This window comes from Lithobates pipiens, unplaced genomic scaffold (assembly GCF_037356315.1).
Source record: "Lithobates pipiens isolate NorthernLeopardFrog02 unplaced genomic scaffold, aLitPip1_a1.2 Scaffold_19, whole genome shotgun sequence".
Classification (NCBI taxonomy): Eukaryota; Metazoa; Chordata; class Amphibia; order Anura; family Ranidae; genus Lithobates; species Lithobates pipiens.
In genome coordinates this window covers 8,028,967-8,051,320 of record NW_027507764.1, presented here as the reverse complement: position 1 = coordinate 8,051,320, position 22,354 = coordinate 8,028,967, and positions in this window count along the sequence as shown.

The following is a 22,354-nucleotide window of genomic DNA, read 5'->3' as shown; positions in this document are numbered from 1 at the left end:
CTGGCGGCTGCTGCTGGCTGTCCCCCAGGTGGGTATGGCTGGCGGCTGCTGTCCCCTAGGTGGGTATGGCTGGCGGCTGCTGTCCCCCAGGCGGTTATGGCTGGTGGCTGCTGTCCCCTAAGTGGGTATGGCTGATGGCTGCTGTCCCCCAGGTGGGTATGGCTGGCGGCTGCTACTGTCCTCCAGGTGGGTATGGCTGGCGGCTGCTACTGTCCTACAGCTGGGTATGCTATGGCTGGTGCTGTCCCCCAGGGCGGTTATGGCTGGCAGCTTGTACTGGCTGTCCCTGGGGTGGGTAAAGGCTGGCAGGTACTGCTGGCTGTCTACCTGGGTGAGTACGGCTGGTGGGTATCGCTGGCTGTTGCTGTCCCAGATGGCGTGCATTTGGTGTCGCTCTCCCTGTGACAGGAGTCGGCGTTATACAGGACATTGAACATTGAAGCTCGGGGATAAGGATGAGGACACTGAACATTGAAGCTTGGGGATAAGGATGAGGACACTGAACATTGAAGCATGGGGATAGGGATGAGGACACTGAACATTGAAGCACAGGGATAAGGATGAGGACACTGAACATTGAAGCTCGGGGATAAGGATGAGGACACTGAACATTGAAGCACAGGGATAAGGATGAGGACACTGAACATTGAAGCCCAGGGATAAGGATGAGGACACTGAACATTGAAGCCCGGGGATAATGATGAGGAGAATGAACATTGAAGCAGGGGAATAAGGATGAGGACACTGAACATTGAAGCCCGGGGATAAGGATGAGGAGAATGAACATTGAAGCAGGGGGATAAGGATGAGGACACTGAACATTGAAGCCCGGGGATAAGGATGAGGACACTGAACATTGAAGCACGGGGATAAGGATGAGGACACTGAACATTGAAGCTCGGGGATAAGGATGAGGACACTGAACATTGAAGCCCGGGATAAGGATGAGGACACTGAACATTGAAGCACAGGGATAGGGATGAGGAGACTGAACACTGAAGCACGCGGATAAGGATGAGGACACTGAACATTGAAGTTCGGGGATAAGGATGAGGACACTGAACATTGAAGGATAGGGATGAGGACACTGAACATTGAAGTTTGGGGATAAGGATGAGGACACTGAACATTGAAGCTCGGGGATAAGGATGAGGACACTGAACATTGAAGCTCGGGGATAAGGATGAGGACACTGAACATTGAAGCTCGGGGATAAGGATGAGGACACTGAACATTGAAGCTCGGGGATAAGGATGAGGACACTGAACATTGAAGCTCGGGGATAAGGATGAGGACACTGAACATTGAAGCTCGGGGATAGGGATGAGGACACTGAACATTGAAGCTCGGGGATAAGGATGAGGACACTGAACATTGAAGCTCGGGGATAGGGATGAGGACACTGAACATTGAAGCTCGGGGATAAGGATGAGGACACTGAACATTGAAGTTCGGGGATAAGGATGAGGACACTGAACATTGAAGCTTGGGGATAGGGATGAGGACACTGAACATTGAAGTTCGGGGATAGGGATGAGGACACTGAACATTGAAGCTCGGGGATAAGGATGAGGACACTGAACATTGAAGCTCGGGGATAAGGATGAGGACACTGAACATTGAAGCATGGGGATAGTGATGAGGACACTGAACATTGAAGCACAGGGATAAGGATGAGGAGACTGAACATTGAAGCACGGGGATAAGGATGAGGACACTAAACATTGAAGCCCGGGGATAAGGATGAGGACACTGAACATTGAAGCTCGGGGATAAGGATGAGGACACTGAACATTGAAGCACAGGGATAAGGATGAGGACACTGAACATTGAAGCCCAGGGATAAGGATGAGGACACTGAACATTGAAGCCCGGGGATAAGGATGAGGAAACTGAACATTGAAGCACGGGGATGAGGAGAATGAACATTGAAGCAGGGGGATAAGGATGAGGACACTGAACATTGAAGCTCGGGGATAAGGCTGAGGACACTGAACATTGAAGCACGGGGATAAGGATGAGGAGAATGAACATTGAAGCATGGGGATAAGGATGAGGACACTGAACATTGAAGCTCGGGGATAAGGATGAGGACACTGAACATTGAAGCAGGGGGATAAGGATGAGGACACTGAACATTGAAACCCGGGATAAGGATGAGGACACTGAACATTGAAGCACAGGGATAGGGATGAGGAGACTGAACACTGAAGCACGGGGATAAGGATGAGGACACTGAACATTGAAGGATAGGGATGAGGAGACTGAACATTGAATCTCGGGGATAAGGATGAGGACACTGAACATTGAAGGATAGGGATAAGGATGAGGACACTGAACATTGAAGTTCGGGGATAAGGATGAGGACACTGAACATTGAAGGATAGGGATAAGGATGAGGACACTGAACATTGAAGGATAGGGATAAGGATGAGGACACTGAACATTGAAGCTCGGGGATAAGGATGAGGACACTGAACATTGAAGGATAGGGATAAGGATGAGGACACTGAACATTGAAGTTCGGGGATAAGGATGAGGACACTGAACATTGAAGGATAGGGATAAGGATGAGGACACTGAACATTGAAGTTCGGGGATAAGGATGAGGACACTGAACATTGAAGGATAGGGATAAGGATGAGGACACTGAGCATTGAAGCTCGGGGATAAGGATGAGGACACTGAACATTGAAGTTTGGGGATAAGGATGAGGACACTGAACATTGAAGCATGGGGATAGGGATGAGGACACTGAACATTGAAGCTCAGGGATAAGGATGAGGACACTGAACATTGAAGCTCGGGGATAAGGATGAGGACACTGAACATTGAAGCTCGGGGGATAGGGATGAGGAAACTGAACATTGAAGCACAGGGATAAGGATGAGGAGAATGAACATTGAAGCAGGGGGATAAGGATGAGGACACTGAACATTGAAGGATAGGGATAAGGATGAGGACACTGAGCATTGAAGTTCGGGGATAAGGATGAGGACACTGAACATTGAAGTTCGGGGATAAGGATGAGGACACTGAACATTGAAGTTCGGGGATAAGGATGAGGACACTGAACATTGAAGTTTGGGGATAAGGATGAGGACACTGAACATTGAAGCTCGGGGATAAGGATGAGGACACTGAACATTGAAGCTCGGGGATAAGGATGAGGACACTGAACATTGAAGCTCGGGGATAAGGATGAGGACACTGAACATTGAAGCTCGGGGATAGGGATGAGGACACTGAACATTGAAGCTCGGGGATAAGGATGAGGACACTGAACATTGAAGCTCGGGGTGAGGGTTGAGGACACTGAACATTGAAGCTCGGGGATAGGGATGAGGACACTGAACATTGAAGCTCGGGGATAGGGATGAGGAGAATGAACATTGAAGCAGGGGGATAAGGATGAGGACACTGAACATTGAAGCCCGGGGATAAGGATGAGGACACTGAACATTGAAGCACGGGGATAAGGATGAGGACACTGAACATTGAAGCTCGGGGATAAGGATGAGGACACTGAACATTGAAGCAGGGGGATAAGGATGAGGACACTGAACATTGAAGCCCGGGATAAGGATGAGGACACTGAACATTGAAGGATAGGGATGAGGAGACTGAACATTGAATCTCGGGGATAAGGATGAGGACACTGAACATTGAACAGACATTAAGAAAAGAAATTTTGAGAGAGAGGGAATCTTAACGGGTTAAAGATACCACGTCCCCATGAATACAACAAAGAAAAAAGGGGCCAAAAAGATGGCTGGGGAATCACCAACCCCCGGGACTTTAAGGGTATCAAATCAAGAAATATTGACAAAACCTTAATATATAAAATAGCTTATAAAACTCCTTTTCAGCAACTCTCATTGATTCAATATCATTATTTGGGTGATTATTACATCTATGATACATGCATCTTAAATTTGGCTCCTCTCTTCTAAAGGGCCCATTGGATCGGTCTTCCCTTTTCTTTATATTCCTTTGAATCATTTTATTTCTCTCTGCAGATTCCCTATAGGCGATTAACCTCTCCTGATTTGCGACTTTATCGCTAAAATGAGTATAGATTTTCTAAAGTCTTAAAACTGATTTTCGTCTGACATTTTTTCCTTTGGAGCATTGGCAATATCGGTGAGATATTCATTTATTGTAATAAGTCTACAACTTAACCATTCAAAATATACCAAGTATCTGTTTTATCAATTTGATCTACGTAATACGATTATCTATATCAATTTACTGTCATTTACTGTTATTTACCTTATTAACTGTTGTTGCTCTATATACCAATCTATAGTAACATTCATTTTTTATCACCCTAGCTCTTTGGCTGCTCAATCAGTTTTTCCTGAAGAAGCCCATGTCGGGCGAAACATGTTGAGAATGATTGCAGCTTGCCTTTCCTTCACTTCTTCTGTTTGGTGAAAGATGATCTACATGCTCTCGTTTAAAAAATTGATGTCAAATCATTGTTTTTATGAATGTTTAATTTCTAATTGCGTATAGCATGAATAAAATTGTAATATTTTATATATTAAGGTTTTGTCAATATTTCTTGATTTGATACCCTTAACCACCTCAATACAGTGCAGTTACACCCCCTTCCTGACCAGACCAATTTTCAGCTTTCAGCGCTCTCACAGTTTGAATGACAATTACTCAGTCATCCAACACAGTATCCATATGAAACTTGCGTCCTTTTTTCCACACAAATAGAGCTTTCTTTTAGTGGTATTTAATCACTAGTGGGTTTTTTATTTTTTGTGCTATAAATAAAATAAAACGTAAATATTGTGAAAAAAATGCCCTTTTCTTAGTTTCTGTCATAAATTATTGCTAATTAGTAATTTGTCTTCATAAATTTTGGCCAAAATTTATACTGCTACATATCTTTGGTAAAAATAACCCACATTAGTATATATTATTTGGTCTTTGTGAAAGTTATAGAGTCTACAATCTATGGTGCCAATCACTGAAAATTGATCACTTCTGATCAGGCCTTCAGTACATCAGGTCTATCTCATTTCTTGAGACACTAACAAGTCAGGAAAGTACAAATACCCCCCAAATGACCCCTTTTTATAAAGTAGACATTCCAAGGTATTAAGTAAGTAGCATGGTGAGTTTTTTTAAGTTGTCATTTTTTCCCACAATTCTTTGCAAAATGAAGATTTTTTATTTTTTTTTATTTTTTTTTACTAAATTGTCATATTATCAGGTTATTTCTCACACACAGCATATGCATACAACAAATTACACCCCAAAATACATTCTGCTACTCTTCCCGAGTACGGCGATACCACATGTGTGAGACTTTTACACAGCCTGGCCACATACAGAGGCCCAACATTGAAGTAGTACCTTCAGACGTTCTACGAGCAAAAATGACGCATCTCATTTCTCAACCACCTATTACACTTTTGAAGGCCCTGGAGTACCAGCACAATGGAATTTCCCATAAAATTACCCCATTTTGGAAAGCAAACACCCCAACGTATAATCTGTGAGGCATAATGAGTCTTTTGAATGGTTAATTTTTTTCCAGAAGTTTTTGGAATATGTGGAAAAAAATTAAAACGCATTTTTTTTTACACAAAATTGTCAATTTATAAGATATTTCTAACACATAGCATGTATATAGCACAAATTACACCCCAAAATACATTCTGCTACTCCTCCCGAGTATGGCGATACCACATGTGTAGGACTTTTACACAGCCTGGCCACATAGAGAGGCCGAACATTGAAGTAGTACCTTCAGGCGTTCTAGGAGCATAAATGACACATCTCATTTTATTCCTACCCATCACACTTTTGAAGGTCCTGGAGCACCAGGACAGTGAAATTACCCACAAAATGACCCCATTTTGGAAAGCAAACACCCCAACGTATATTCTATGAGACATGGGCTGCAAATAGGTACTCGGGTACTCTGATGGGCTGGAGATAGGTACTCGGGTACTCTGATGGCCTGGTGACTGGTATTCGGGTACTCTGATGGCCTGGTGACAGGTACTCGGGTACTCTGATGGCCTGGTGACAGGTACTCAGGTACTCTGATGGCCTGGTGACAGGTACTCGGGTACTCTGATGGCCTGGTGACAGGTACTCGGGTACTCTGATGGCCTGGTGACAGGTACTCTGGTACTCTGATGGCCTGGTGACAGGTACTCGGGTACTCTGATGGCCTGGTGACAGGTACTCGGGTACTCTGATGGCCTGGTGACAGGTACTCGGGTACTCTGATGGCCTGGTGATAGGTACTCGGGTACTCTGATGGCCTGGTGATAGGTACTCGGGTACTCTGATGGCCTGGTGACAAGTACTCGGGTACTCTGATGGCCTGGTGACAGGTACTCGGGTACTCTGATGGCCTAGTGACAGGTACTCGGGTACTCTGATGGCCTGGTGACAGGTACTCGGGTACTCTGATGGCCTGGTGACAGGTACTCGGGTACTCTGATGGCCTGGTGACAGGTACTCGGGTACTCTGATGGCCTGGTGACAGGTACTCGGGTACTCTGATGGCCTGGTGACAAGTACTCAGGTACTCTGATGGCCGGGTGACAGGTACTCGGGTACTCTGATGGCCTGGTGACAGGTACTCGGGTACTCTGAAGGCCTGGTGACAGGTACTCTGGTACTCTGATGGCCTGGTGACAGGTACTCGGGTACTCTGATGGCCTGGTGACAGGTACTCAGGTACTCTGATGGCCGGGTGACAGGTACTCGGGTACTCTGATGGCCTGGTGACAGGTACTCGGGTACTCTGATGGCCTGGTGACAGGTACTCGGGTACTCTGATGGCCTGGTGATAGGTACTCGGGTACTCTGATGGCCTGGTGATAGGTACTCGGGTACTCTGATGGCCTGGTGACAGGTACTCGGGTACTCTGATGGCCTGGTGACAGGTACTCGGGTACTCTGATGGCCTGGTGAGAAGTACTCAGGTACTCTGATGGCCGGGTGACAGGTACTCGGGTACTCTGATGGCCTGGTGACAGGTACTCGGGTACTCTGATGGCCTGGTGACAGGTACTCGGGTACTCTGATGGCCTGGTGACAGGTACTCGGGTACTCTGATGGCCTGGTGACAGGTACTCGGGTACTCCGATGGCCTGGTGACAGGTACTCGCGTACTCTGATGGCCTGGTGACAGGTACTCGGGTACTCTGATGGGCCGTGACAGGTACTCGGGTACTCTGATGGGCTGTGACAGGTACTCAAATACTCTGATGGGCTGTGACAGGTACTCTGATGGACTGTGATTGACAGGTACTATGAGGGGTGGTGACAGGTCCTCTTTATTGGGGGGGGGGGGCAATCAGAAATGTTAGGTGTGACCTCAACAAGTCACCTATTTGTCAGGTTATGTTACCGTTTCCCAATTGTTAGTTAGAGTTCTTATCCAAGCAAAGAGACACGGAGGTATTATTCAGTATTTCTGCTCAGAAGTCCGTCGTTAACTCTGACTGTCTCTGACTGACTCTGGCTCTGAGGCTTCTTTATTACATCTTTTATAGACAGAAAAGGGCAAACATCAGCAAATGTAAAAAAACAACATTTTCAAAGAAAAGACAATTCTCCGGGTGTTATCAGCTGATAAGACAATCTTCTGGGCGTAGACTGCTTTTTAGGGCTGATGCGGCCTCTTCTTGATGAGTACGTGACAATAGATGACGAATCCTTATTTTACAGAGAAGGATAGAAAAATATATGTATTTAGTAAGACATAAGGTCAACCATTTTGTTTCAACATATACCTTAATCCTTACATTTCCCCCTTTGACATCACCCCTCCCTCTTGCCCTGGGTCCACCTGAACAAGTTCTAGTCAGCCTATATCCAGAGTACTCTCCCTGACCGCGAGTTGTCAGAGGGGTATACACCCATCCCCCTGGACAGTACCAACATCTAAAATTCAGGAAGAGTGGCTTTTCTGACAGATGGGTGATGTCAAGAAACTAAATCTACCTATCTTCACAAAAGTTCCATCTTTTCCGCATCATTTACCTTGGCTTTCTTGCAAAAGCACATGAGCAGTTTAAAGCATACATAAAAGAAAAATACGAATAAGAGCACCACTATAATCGTCATTGCTGCCTTCTTAACCCAAGAGAATAACCCTGAGAAACTAAAAGTTCCACCAAATGGATCCCAGTCGCGACCAATATTTCGGGCCTTCTCTTGTAAATTCTTTACTTCCGTACGGTGTTGTGCAATGATGTCATAATAATCAGGTACCTCAATGCTGGTGTTATGTATCCAAGTACAGCACTCATAGTCCTCAGTAGTTTCACAGAGTCCTGTCAGTGCTGCACTCATACTTTCAATTGCTAATTCATGTAATTCTAATTGTTGTCTGATGGCTCTGGTCTCCAGATTTAACTTAGTAATGTCATCAGAGTTTTTCTCCAAAACATCATTAATAATTCCTGTATAGTTATTTAGTCTTTTCATTAAGTCTATACCCCATCCTGTCCAGGACGGGAACCAAGCCCATGCCATGTCCTTCTTCAGGAATATTTCTCTTTTACTACGATACCTGAGGGGATATCTAGGATGCATGCTAGCTTCTAATAGGTGATCACCTCGTTCATCACCTACTACTCCCATTACTGGTACTAAACTTGCGAGGTAGCACCATCCCTGAGCTCTTCTAGGTATCCAAGTATAACATTTATCCTCACAACAGATGTATATATTGTTTCCTAGAGCTACTGATCTTGAACTGATATCATTTCTATAACGAGAGGTGTATCCATAGAGGGATAAGTTGGATACTAACCACCTAACATTATTATCCACAATGTTAGTGAGGAAGTCAGATAATGTCTGGTGTGTGCTGGAATTACTGGGATAGAATCTTCCATTTAATACGACAATGGACAAATTAAACTTGCTGTCTTGGCATTCTCCATTTCCTCCCGTTGTGTTCCCTAGGTTGAAACACCAATCAGGGAAAAAGGCGAGACCATTTGACTTAAACATTACTGTCTCATTGGTATTTGTTCTAATTATGTTAATGCTACTGTTAGCAAGATCAGTATAGTTTATAGGAACTGCCATCAGTGGTATACTTGCTGTGCTGGGGTGTAATTTGCTACAAATCCAACATTTCTCATATCCTGACTTCTGGGCATAAGCATATTTAAACTTCAGTAATAACATTTTTTTAGAAAATCCTTCATCCTTGTGTATTTTATTCTGTGAGGTAACCAAACTATTAGCCAGAATTACTGAAACAATAAAAAGATACATGTTGTCATTTGCCAACTGGCTCCTTTTTACAATGAGAAGCGTGGATCCAGGTAGGTTTCCCTTCCAATTTCACTGAGGTTGCTGTAATCAATAGCACCTGGAAAGGACCTTCAAACCTTGGTTCCAGTGTCTTTCTGGTATGTTTCTTTACATACACATAGTCTCCTGGTTGTAGATCGTGAGTACCTGTGACAGAATTAGGGTCTGGAAGAGAAGAATACACACTCTTGTGGATTTTAGTCAGACGCTGTTGCAACTGTATTACATACGTAGTTAACCTATCACATTGTAATTGCATACTTTGAGGAAAATATAAACCTAATCTAGGTGCACTTCCAAACAGTATTTCATATGGGGATAACCCTGTTTTTCCTGTTGGGGTGTACCTAATAGAGAACAAAGCTAAAGCTAGGCACTCAGGCCATGGTTTGTTCAACTCCTGCATAGCTTTTTGTATTTTCAGCTTGATTGTACCATTTACTCTTTCTACTGATCCTGAACTCTGTGGGTGGTAAGGAGTATGAAAACTTTGTTGAGCCCCTAACATTGCCATCACATTTTGCATTATTTCTCCCGTGAAATGTGTCCCCCTATCTGATTCTATTGTTTCTGGGAGACCAAACCTAGGTATCAGCTCAGTAATCAGTTTCTTGGCGGTGGCTTTTGCCGTAGCTGATTTCACAGGATAACTTTCGGACCAGCCTGAAAATAGGCAGATGCACACGAGAACAAATTCAAAGGGGCCGCTCTTAGGCATTTGTATGTAGTCAATCTGCAGTCTCTGAAAGGGATATTGGGCCCGAACCTGATGTTTACGTGGGGTTTTCACTCTCTGTCCTGGGTTATTAATCAGACAGATTTGGCATGCAGCACAGTAGTTCCTTGCAGTACTACTGAATCCAGGGGCTAGCCATCCTTGGCTTACAATCCTATACATAGAATTGGAGCTGACATGAGTGGGTAAGTGAACAGCCGCTGCCATTGCGGGGTATAGAGAAGCGGGTAGACATATTTTGTCTCCTTCTCTCCATACATTGTCAAGGCCTGGTGCAGCTCCCTCCTTAACCCAACGGTCCTTCTCAATAGCCCCTGCTTGTTCCTGTAGTTCGATTAGCTGCTGCCATGTGGTTTCGGGCATACTCACCTGTACCGTGGCTAAGGTCTCAGGGCTTACTTCCCCTAGAGCTGCCTTCTTTGCAGTTAAATCTGCAAATGCGTTTCCTTTTGCCTCAGTTGTTTTTGCGCTCGTGTGTGCCGCTATCTTCATGATGGCTACTCTTTTAACCTTTTGAAGATTGTTCAGGACTCTTTTGATTCCTTCACCATGTTTAACAGGTGTGCCTGCTGCTGTAAGGTAACCTCTAGCTTTCCATATGTGGCCATAATCATGTGCCACACCGTAGGCGTATGCGGAATCAGTGTAAATGTTCCCTTCTTGTCCCTCCAAGTGTTCTAGGGCTTTCTCTAGAGCGGTTAGTTCCGCTTCTTGTGCCGACATGTGTGCTGGTAGTGACTTTGCCTCAATTACCTGTGTGTCCGTTACCACAGCATAACCTGTGTGATATTTACCTTTGTCATCAGCAAATCTACTACCATCTATGTACAGTGTGTGTTCTGCATTTGCAATGGGTATGTCTGTGACATGTGGGAACCCCGTGGTTTCTTGTTCCATAAGTTGAAAACAATCGTGTTCATCAGATGTTATGTCATGAAATGAAAGTGTGTCAGAATCCTGAGTATCTTGTGCTGTATCTACACCATTATCATCATTACTCCCCCCTGTCAAATCTGTCTGTAATGGTAAAAGCTGTGCTAAGTTAAAAGAAGTGCATCGCTGAAAGGTAACATTGGGGGGTAGGAGCAAGGTGCATTGTAGACGCAGCTGCCTTGCCATTGATATGTGTTTTGGCTGGACCTGTGACAAGATGGCGTGTATGTCATGTGTGGTATGTACCACTACAGGATTGTCTAAGACAATTTCTGAGGATTTGTCAATGATAATTGACACTGCTGCAACTGCTCGTACACAGGACGGTGATCCTCTAGAGACAGGATCGAGAGCCGCCGAGAAGTATGCTACCGGCCTTTGTTTGATGTGTTGTTGTGTCAACACCCCTGTTGCGTGTCCCGTGCTTTCAGCAATGTACAAATGAAATGTTTTGGTATAATCAGGGATCCCGATCGCAGGTGCCGAAATTAGTAACCTTTTTAAGGTGCTAAAAGATTCATGACCTGCTTCTGTGAGTACATAGGGTACTATTTTCAAGCAATCATATAATGGCTGCATCAGAGAACTGGCATGTGGTATCCATTGTCTACAATATGATACCATTCCCAGAAACATACGAAGTTGCTTAAAGTTGCGTGGGATATTCATTTGTCTTATGGCCTGGACTCGGTCTTCAGTGAGGTGTCGAGTACCCTGGGATATACAGTGGCCCAAAAAGACAACCTTTTTCTAGCATACCTGTAACTTAGTTCTATTCACCTTGCACCCTTTTTCAGCCAGGAATTGTAACAATGAGGCCGCGTACACACGGGCGGACTGTTCGCCCAACCTTGTCCGCTGAACAGTGTTTGGGCGGACAGTCCGCTCGTGTGTGGGCTTTCAGCGGACAGTTTCAGCGGACAGTTGGACGGACAAAGTCTTTCGGAAATTCCGAAAAACTGTCCGCTGAAACTGTGTTTGAGCGAACAGTCCGCCCGTGTGTGGGCCTGTCCGCTGTACTTTCGAAATGAGCGGACTGTTCCCGCTCGGAAAGTCCGCCCATTTCGAGCGCGTGTACAGGTAGGCGGGGCCCGCGAAGGAGACGTCGCGGGCTCCGCCGCCTGGAATGGGCTTAAAGGGGAACCCCAACGCCGAAAAAAATCGGCGTGGGGGTTCCCCCCAAGTCCACACCAGACCCTTGTCCGAGCACGCTACCCGGCCGGCCAGGAAAGGGGGGCGAGCGAGCGCGCCCCCCCTCCTGAGCCGTACCAGGCCGCGTGCCCTCAACATGGGGGGTGCCTTGGGGAAGGGGGGGCCGCGCGGCCCCCCCACCCCAAAGCACCTTGTCCCCATGTTGATGAGGACAAGGGCCTCTTCCCGACAACCCTGGCCGTTGGTTGTCGGGGTCTGCGGGCGGGGGGCTTATCGGAATCCGGGAGCCCCCTTTAAGAAGGGGGCCCCCGGATACCGGCCCCCCACCCTATGTGAATGAGTATGGGGTACAATGTACCCCTACCCATTCACCTGTGAAATAAAGTACAAAAAAAAACACAACACACGAGAAAAAATATTTTATTGCACAGCTCCGGGGGTCTTCCGTCTTCGGGGGTCTTCTCGCCGGACTCCTCCGCTATCTGTGTGTAGCTCTTTTACTAGCGGAGGAGTCCGGCTTTCTTCCTCCCCGCCGCCGGCCTCTTCTCCCGACTTCGGGGGTCTTGTCCCCCTCTTCGGTTCTTCTGCCGGGCCACCGCGCCTTCTTGTAGCTCTTTTACAGGCGGTGGCCCGGTCTTCTGTCGCCGCTGTCGCCGCCGCCGCCGCCGCCTTCCGTTCTTGTTCTTCTTCTTGTTCTTCTTCTTCTTCTCCTGGAGATGTTGACTCGACGATCTCTCCGGCCGGAATGCCAGAGCCGCGCTGTGCGGTCACTTATATAGTGACAATGGGGCGGTGTCACATGGTATATGTCACATGGGTTGGTCACATGGGTTGATGTCACATGGGGACTATGACATCGTAAGGGGGCGGGGTCACCATGTGACCAACCCATGTGACATATACCATGTGACACCGCCCCATTGTCACTATATAAGTGACCGCACAGCGCGGCTCTGGCATTCCGGCCGGAGAGCTCGTCGAGTCAACATCTCCAGGAGAAGAAGAAGAAGAACAAGAAGAAGAACAAGAACGGAAGGCGGCGGCGGCGGCGACGACAGCGGCGACAGAAGACCGGGCCACCGCCTGTAAAAGAGCTACAAGAAGGCGCGGTGGCCCGGCAGAAGAACCGAAGAGGGGGACAAGACCCCCGAAGTCGGGAGAAGAGGCCGGCGGCGGGGAGGAAGAAAGCCGGACTCCTCCGCTAGTAAAAGAGCTACACACAGATAGCGGAGGAGTCCGGCGAGAAGACCCCCGAAGACGGAAGACCCCCGGAGCTGTGCAATAAAATATTTTTTCCCTGTGTTGTGTTTTTTTTTGTACTTTATTTCACAGGTGAATGGGTAGGGGTACATTGTACCCCATACTCATTCACATAGGGTGGGGGGCCGGTATCCGGGGGCCCCCTTCTTAAAGGGGGCTCCCGGATTCCGATAAGCCCCCCGCCCGCAGACCCCGACAACCAACGGCCAGGGTTGTCGGGAAGAGGCCCTTGTCCTCATCAACATGGGGACAAGGTGCTTTGGGGTGGGGGGGCAGCGCGGCCCCCCCTTCCCCAAGGCACCCCCCCATGTTGAGGGCACGCGGCCTGGTACGGCTCAGGAGGGGGGGCGCGCTCGCTCGCCCCCCTTTCCTGGCCGGCCGGGTAGCGTGCTCGGACAAGGGTCTGGTGTGGACTTTGGGGGAACCCCCACGCCGATTTTTTTCGGCGTTGGGGTTCCCCTTTAAGCCCATTCCAGGCGGCGGAGCCCGCGACGTCTCCTTCGCGGGCCCCGCCTACCTGTACACGCGCTCGAAATGGGCGGATTTGCCTCCTCCTTACGTGGGCGAGTCCGTTCATTTCAAAAGTTGAGCGAACTGTTTGCCCAACCTTGTTCGTCAAACAGTCCGCTCGTGTGTGGGCAAGTCCGCTCATGCAAATTTTGAGCGGACTGTTTGCCGAAACTGTTTGACGAACAAGGTTGGGCAAACAGTCCGCGCGTGTGTACGCGGCCTGAGAGAGTGGCTTTTAAACAAGTATCGTTATCCGGACAACATAACAATAGGTCATCTACATATTGCAACAATACACAAGTGTCAGGCGGTAGCCATTCCCCCTATTTTTACTTTTTAAGGTTTAGTCAGTGGGGCATCGGACAAAAGACCGTCATAACCACTTATGGGTATGGTGTCACGGGACGTCATGTGTGGAGGGACTACTGAATCAGATAATAAGCTGCGTGATGCTCCTGTGTCAACCAAACAAGGAATATGTTTACCTTCCACCTTCATCAACATGTGGAGCATTTTGTTCTCTGATTCAGCTAGGACTGGGGCAAGTCATGCGGTCGGATCGTCCCTATCATTGGTACGCCTCTGTCTGTAGTCCCTCGTGTCTCTGTCCGTGTTTCCTTCCTGTTCGTCTTTTATCCTTTTCCTACAGTCTCTTTTTATATGTCCCACCTTGTTGCAGTAATAACAGGTAAGAGGTTTACGGGAGGAATTCCCTCCTTCATTGACCCGGGCAACAGTGTTAACTCCCGGTGTCCTTCTGGGTTTAGTTTCTGCTAAATCAGCCTCTATGCCTTGTGCTTTCTGCAACAATGTTCCTCTGTCCCGTATGGCTCTCCATTCGGGAGTACATGCCTTCAGTTTGTCACCTATTTGGGGTACTAGTCCTTCCATAAACTGTCGATTGAAAGCCCTAATGGTGACGGGTAAGGCTAAATCTAGACCTTCGTCAGCCATCATGCTTTCCATGTTGAGGTAAAATTCTGTAACAGTCTGACCTGGGGCCTGTTTTATGGGCGCTGTCGAACCCCTTTCCTGCTGTTTCCCTTGGCAAAATTCTCGTAACTGAGCAATAAACAGGGGTCTAGAGTCTATATGACGAGGGTGTATTCCTGGTGGATCTGTCGCTGGATCCCCTTGTGGTCTATGTGGAGCAATTTCATTCATAAATTGATTAAACATCGTTAGTGTCATTTTATGTCTACACAAATCTTCCCCATCTTGCCAAGTTGCTTCATGTGTGTCTAGTAATTGTGTCACGAATCTACAGAATGCGGCAGGTTTTGCTACGGGATCAGGAGCATTCTGTATTAATGCCATAAGAGTGTCAGCCGACCAAGGTGTCCATGTCCTCAGAACGACTTGTCGGGTCACTGTAGGTGGCTGTCCTGCTTGACCCGCATTTGGATTATTTACTTGTATTACCCTAGTCCGACTATGGACTGGAGCTACGGGCTCTGGTCTTTGAGCGCCGCAATGTACACATTCCTGTGCCCAGTCTGGGTTCTGGGTACCGCATACTCGGCATACCCATCCTCTTCCTCTTAAGGAAGGATAAAGTTTTGGTCTTTCATTACCTGGTGTGGTGGTGTTATAAGGAGGTGGAGTACCTCCCGTATTTACCCTATCGCCGGGAGCAGAAGGAAGACTTTTGTGTCGGACCTTCATATCCCATCCACCCTTTTCCTGACAATACTCCCATCCCTCCTCTTCAGCCCTGTTGGAAACCTTAATTAAACATTGTATTTGTGATACCCATCTGTTCTGCAATATCTCTCCCTGTCTGTCTCTCTTTATATTCTTCCCAACCTTCTACACTTAATCCATTTTCTCCATCCATCCCCAATTTCTTGAGAATCCTATTCGTGCCCTGTGCCTTATCCTTCCCATACAACATTGTAATTATGTCTTTAACAGCATAACATTTCTGAGATTCCTCCTGGGGTTTACCATGTGTCTGGCCCATTTTGACAGTCCTGCCTAGGTGGCGTTTGGATCACTTACTAAGTGTCTCGTTGCCTTCTCCTCCTAGGGTGCCAAAATACTAAAAACCTCTCCTATATGAGATTTCTGAAATCGAATTACCTTATATGCTAGCCAACTGACAAATATTATGACCAGACTGACGGCTACAACATATACAAGCATTCCCTTTTGGTGGCCAAACACATATGACTAGATCTCCGGACTTTGTGGAGACCTTATTTCCTTCCCATTACCATGGAATCTCTCAGCATTCGTTTCTTATTCCTGCTTTATTGAGGCAGTCAGGACTTATACTTTCAACCCGTTTTTAGGCTCATGAATCAAAAAGCGTATATCAAACTTAAGTGTCGGACCCCCAAAGTACTCTTACGAGTTAAGGGCGCATTCCGTTACCCATTGGGATGATATATGTTTCAATTCACACCATACAAACAGGGCTTATCTCATTCACAACAGACAGATGACAAGTAGACAGACAAGAAACAACGGTAACATAAGCCAAAATATTAAGTTCAAGACCCGCTTACTACAGAGGTTGGTGTTTACCTGAAGAACAATTCAGACAGATCAGGTGGGCACAAATCTAAGAAGCACAGAGTTTATAAGAAAATAAAGCTTTTCTTACCTGCGCAGGATTTGTCTGTGGTTCTTGATGTGCCCGACCATTTCGTTCCGTCCTTATGTTCGTTCGCCTCTTGTAGTTTCTTCAGCGAGTCCGTGTTCGCGGCGCCAGAAATGTTAGGTGTGACCTCAACAAGTCACCTATTTGTCAGGTTATGTTACCGTTTCCCAATTGTTAGTTAGAGTTCTTATCCAAGCAAAGAGACACGGAGGTATTATTCAGTATTTCTGCTCAGAAGTCCGTCGTTAACTCTGACTGTCTCTGACTGACTCTGGCTCTGAGGCTTCTTTATTACATCTTTTATAGACAGAAAAGGGCAAACATCAGCAAATGTAAAAAAACAACATTTTCAAAGAAAAGACAATTCTCCGGGTGTTATCAGCTGATAAGACAATCTTCTGGGCGTAGACTGCTTTTTAGGGCTGATGCGGCCTCTTCTTGATGAGTACGTGACAATAGATGACGAATCCTTATTTTACAGAGAAGGATAGAAAAATATATGTATTTAGTAAGACATAAGGTCAACCATTTTGTTTCAACATATACCTTAATCCTTACAGTATGTTTGGTGTACACTGTATGCGGTAACGAGATGTTACGGCAATCTCCTCCTCACACACGATCGGTGTGTGAGGGGGAGAACCCGGTAACATCCCGTTACCGCGGTTTGTTTACATTTGAGTGATCGGCTGTGAAAGGATCACAGCCGATCACGTGGGTAAACAGCCGGCCAATGGCTGTTTACCAGCGTCGGTGACGAGCAGTGTTCCCGGGGAACACGCCGCCACTGACGTGCACACGCAGCGCGCTCGCGATCGCGCGCATGCGCCGTGCACGTTCGGGGTGTTACCATCTGTGATCGGCCGTGACTTCATCACGGCCGATCACGTGGTAAACAGCCATAACGAATGGCTGTTCACCCCCTTCGGTGGCGAGCGGTGTCTCCGTGACACGCCGCCACCGAAGAAACAGGGATGCGCGCGCACGATCGCGCGCATTCCCTGTTTAAACGGGAGGCCGCCATATGACGGCCTCCCGCCATAATAGGTGCGCCGCCTGGCCGTCATTTGACGGTCAGCGGTCAGCAACTAGTTAAAGTCCCGGGGGTTGGTGATTCCCCAGCCCTCTTTTTGGCCCCTTTTTTCTTTACTGAACATTGAAGTTCGGGGATAAGGATGAGGACACTGAACATTGAAGTTCGGGGATAAGGATGAGGACACTGAACATTGAAGTTCGGGGATAAGGATGAGGACACTGAACATTGAAGCTCGGGGATAGGGATGCGGACACTGAACATTGAAGCTAGGGGATAAGGATGAGGACACTGAACATTGAAGCTCGGGGATAGGGATGAGGACACTGAACATTGAAGCTCGGGGATAGGGATGAGGACACTGAACATTGAAGCTCGGGGATAAGCATGAGGAGACTGAACATTGAAGCTCGGGGATAGGGATGAGGACACTGAACATTGAAGCTCGGGGATAAGGATGAGGACACTGAACATTGAAGCTCGGGGATAGGGATGCGGACACTGAACATTGAAGCTAGGGGATAAGGATGAGGACACTGAACATTGAAGCTCGGGGATAGGGATGAGGACACTGAACATTGAAGCTCGGGGATAGGGATGAGGACACTGAACATTGAAGCTCGGGGATAAGCATGAGGAGACTGAACATTGAAGCTCGGGGATAGGGATGAGGACACTGAACATTGAAGCTCGGGGATAGGGATGAGGTCAATGAACATTGAAGCATGGGGATAGGGATGAGGACACTGAACATTGAAGCATGGGGATAGGGATGAGGTCAATGAACATTGAAGCTCGGGGATAGGGATGAGGACACTGAACATTGAAGCCCGGGGATAGGGATGAGGACACTGAACATTGAAGCATGGGGATAGGGATGAGGACACTGAACATTGAAGCATGGGGATAGGGATGAGGTCAATGAACATTGAAGCCCGGGGATAGGGATGAGGACACTGAACATTGAAGCCCGGGGATAGGGATGAGGACACTGAACATTGAAGCATGTAGCTCAGGATAGGCACTACAAGTCCCAGCAATGCAAAACCTAACACGGCACGTAGCTCAGCATGGTTGGTAATAAATAATATTAGGTAACAAGGGAAGTATTAGTGTAACGCACGGCCCAGTGTTTGTGTTGTGTGTAACGTCACTTCCGTAACATTATGTGATGGTTTCGCTGAACTGTATTGCCGAAACTATGTTGGAACGCACGGCGCGAGTGTTTGGAACGCTTTGCGCATGCGCAGTACGCAATTTCTGGCGGCAACGTCACTTCCGTAGCATCCTGTGATAGGCAACAAAATATGACACTACACCGCCTTAGTACCGGAAAAGGCGGAGCCTCCGATACCTGGCCCGCCATATTCCTTCTGTGTAATATTCCTTTACTTCACCACATGTTGCCATATTTACTACTGGCAACTGGAGCTGAGCCCTCAGAGTATCCAGGAGAGTAAGAGAAAACAAACCACCCTGTGTCCAGAAATTATGTTCCCCCACCACAGTGTGTCCAGAAATTATCTTCCCCCACCACAGTGTGTCCAGAAATTATGTCCCCCCACCACAGTGTGTCCAGAAATTATGCCCCCCCATCACAGTGTGTCCAGAAATTATGTCCCCCATCACAGTGTGTCCAGAAAGTATGTCCCCCCCTCCTCATCACAGTGTTTCCTGAAATTATGTCCCCCATCACAGTGTGTCCAGAAATGATGTCCCCCCACCACAGTGTGTCCAGAAATCATGTCCCCCCACCACAGTGTGTCCAGAAATTATGTCCCCCCCCATCACAGTGTGTTCAGAAATGATGTCCCCCCACCACAGTGTGTCCAGAAATGATGTCCCCCCACCACAGTGTGTCCAGAAATTATGTCCCCCCACACAGTGTGTCCAGAAATTATGTCCCCCCATCACAGTGTGTCCAGAAATTATGTCCCCCCACCACAGTGTGTCCAGAAATGATGTCCCCCCACCACAGTGTGTCCAGAAATTATGTCCCCCCACCACAGTGTGTCCAGAAATTATGTCCCCCCCATCACAGTGTGTTCAGAAATTATGTCCCCCCATCACAGTGTGTCCAGAAAGTATGTCCCCCCCCCCCCCATCACAGTGTTTCCTGAAATTATCTCCCCCCATCACAGTGTGTCCTGAAATGATGTCCCCCCCATCACAATGTGCCCTCATATTATGTCCCCCATCACAGTGTGCCCTCGTATTATGTCCCCCCACCACAGTGTGTCCAGAAATTATGTCCCCCCCCATCACAGTGTGTCCAGAAATTATGTCCCCCATCACAATGTGCCCTCATATTATGTCCCCCATCACAGTGTGCCTTCGTATTATGTCCCCCCCATCACAGTGTGCCCTCATATTATGTCCCCCATCACAGTGTGCCCTCGTATTATGTCCTCCATCACAGTGTGCCCTCATATTATGTCCCCCATCACATTTACTTCACCACATGTTGCCATATTTCCTACTGGCAACTGGAGCTGAGCCCTCATGGAGAGTAAGAGAAAACAAACCACCCTGTGTCCAGAAATTATGTCCCCCCACCACAGTGTGTCCAGAAATTATGTCCCCCCCCCCATCACAGTGTGTTCAGAAATTATGTCCCCCATCACAGTGTGTCCAGAAAGTATGTCCCCCCCCCCCTCATCACAGTGTTTCCTGAAATTATGTCCCCCCATCACAGTGTGTCCAGAAATGATGTCCCCCCACCACAGTGTGTCCAGAAATTATGTCCCCCCACCACAGTGTGTCCAGAAATTATGTCCCCCCCATCACAGTGTGTTCAGAAATGATGTCCCCCCACCACAGTGTGTCCAGAAATGATGTCCCCCCACCACAGTGTGTCCAGAAATGATGTCCCTCCACCACAGTGTGTCCAGAAATTATGTCCCCCCCATCACAGTGTGTCCAGAAATTATGTCCCCCCATCACAGTGTGCCCTCGTATTATGTCCCCTCATCACAGTGTGCCCTCATATTATGTCCCCCATCACAGTGTGCCTTCGTATTATGTCCCCCCCATCACAGTGTGCCCTCATATTATGTCCCCCATCACAGTGTACCCTCGTATTATGTCCTCCATCACAGTGTGCCCTCATATTATGTCCCCCATCACATTTACTTCACCACATGTTGCCATATTTACTACTGGCAACTGGAGCTGAGCCCTCACAGTATCCAGGAGAGTAAGAGAAAACAAACCACCCTGTGTCCAGAAATTATGTCCCCCCATCACAGTGTGTCCAGAAATTATGTCCCCCCACCACAGTGTGTCCAGAAATTATGTCCCCCCATCACAGTGTGTCCAGAAATTATGTCCCCCCATCACAGTGTGTCCAGAAATTATGTCCCCCCACCACAGTGTGTCCAGAAATGATGTCCCCCCATCACAGTGTGTCCTGAAATGATGTCCCCCCATCACAGTGTGTCCTGAAATTATGTCCCCCCATCACAGTGTGTCCTGAAATTATGTACCCCATCACAATGTGCCCTCATATTATGTCCCCCATCACAGTGTGCTGTCGTATTATGTCCCCCATCACAGTGTGCCGTCGTATTATGTCCCCCCATCACAGTGTGCCCTCGTATTATGTCCCCCATCACAGTGTGCCCTTGTATTATGTCCCCCCATCACAGTGTGCCCTCGTATTATGTCCCCCCATCACAGCCCTCATATTATGTCCCCTCATCACACAGCCCTCATATTATGTCCCCCATCACAGTGTGCCCTCATATTATGTCCCCCCATCACAGTGTGCCCTCATATTATGTCCCCCCATCACAGTGTGTCCTCATATTATCTCCCCTCCATCAGAGTGTGCCCTCATATTATGTCCCCCCATCACAGTGTGCCCTCATATTATGTCCCCCCATCACAGTGTGTCCTCATATTATGTCCCCCCATCACAGTGTGTCCTCATATTATGTCCCCCCATCACAGTGTGCCCTCGCATTATGTCCCCCACCACAATGTGCCCTCATATTATGTCCCCCCATCACAGTGTGCCATCATATTATGTCCCCCCCATCACAGTGTGCCATCATATTATGTCCCCCCATCACAGTGTGCCCTCATATTATGTCCCCCCATCACAGTGTGCCCTCATATTATGTCCCCCATCACAGTGTGCCCTCATATTATGTCCCCCCATCACAGTGTGCCCTTGTATTATGTCACCCCATCACAGTGTGCCCTCATATTATGTCTCCCCCATCACAGTGTGCCCTCATATTATGTCCCCCATCACAGCATGCCCTCATATTATGTCCCCCATCACAGTGTGCCCTCATATTATATCCTCCATCACAGTGATAGGATCAGAGTTCTAGCTTAAGTTATGACTTGACATTATTTGTACAAAACAACTGTGTTAAGAGATAGATATTGTGAAAAGTGTAAAGTCACTCAGACTACGCCCATCTGCTGACCACACGATGGGGAAAGGCTGTTTTCTCCTTATCTGGTATTTTTGTGTATGACTCGTCAATTTTTGAGTGTATAAGAACTGTGCAACAATAAACGTTGTGGGCCATTCAGCTTGGATTTGGGCTACAGAAAAGGTCTCCTGTATTTCATTTCTATCAGAAGCATAAGATTTGAACTCAGCATTACAAAGAGGAAAAGCAATTGGTTTGAGAATTGCACTTAACAATTTTGGCGCCCAAACAGGGACTCATCAATGATCCTACTAGAGGTGGACGAACGGAGCTGACAGAACCATAACACTGGGGCACTTCGGGAACCACAGACCACGAAGCCTGGCCAGGTAAGAGAAAGCCTTTATTTCTCTTTATACTCTGAG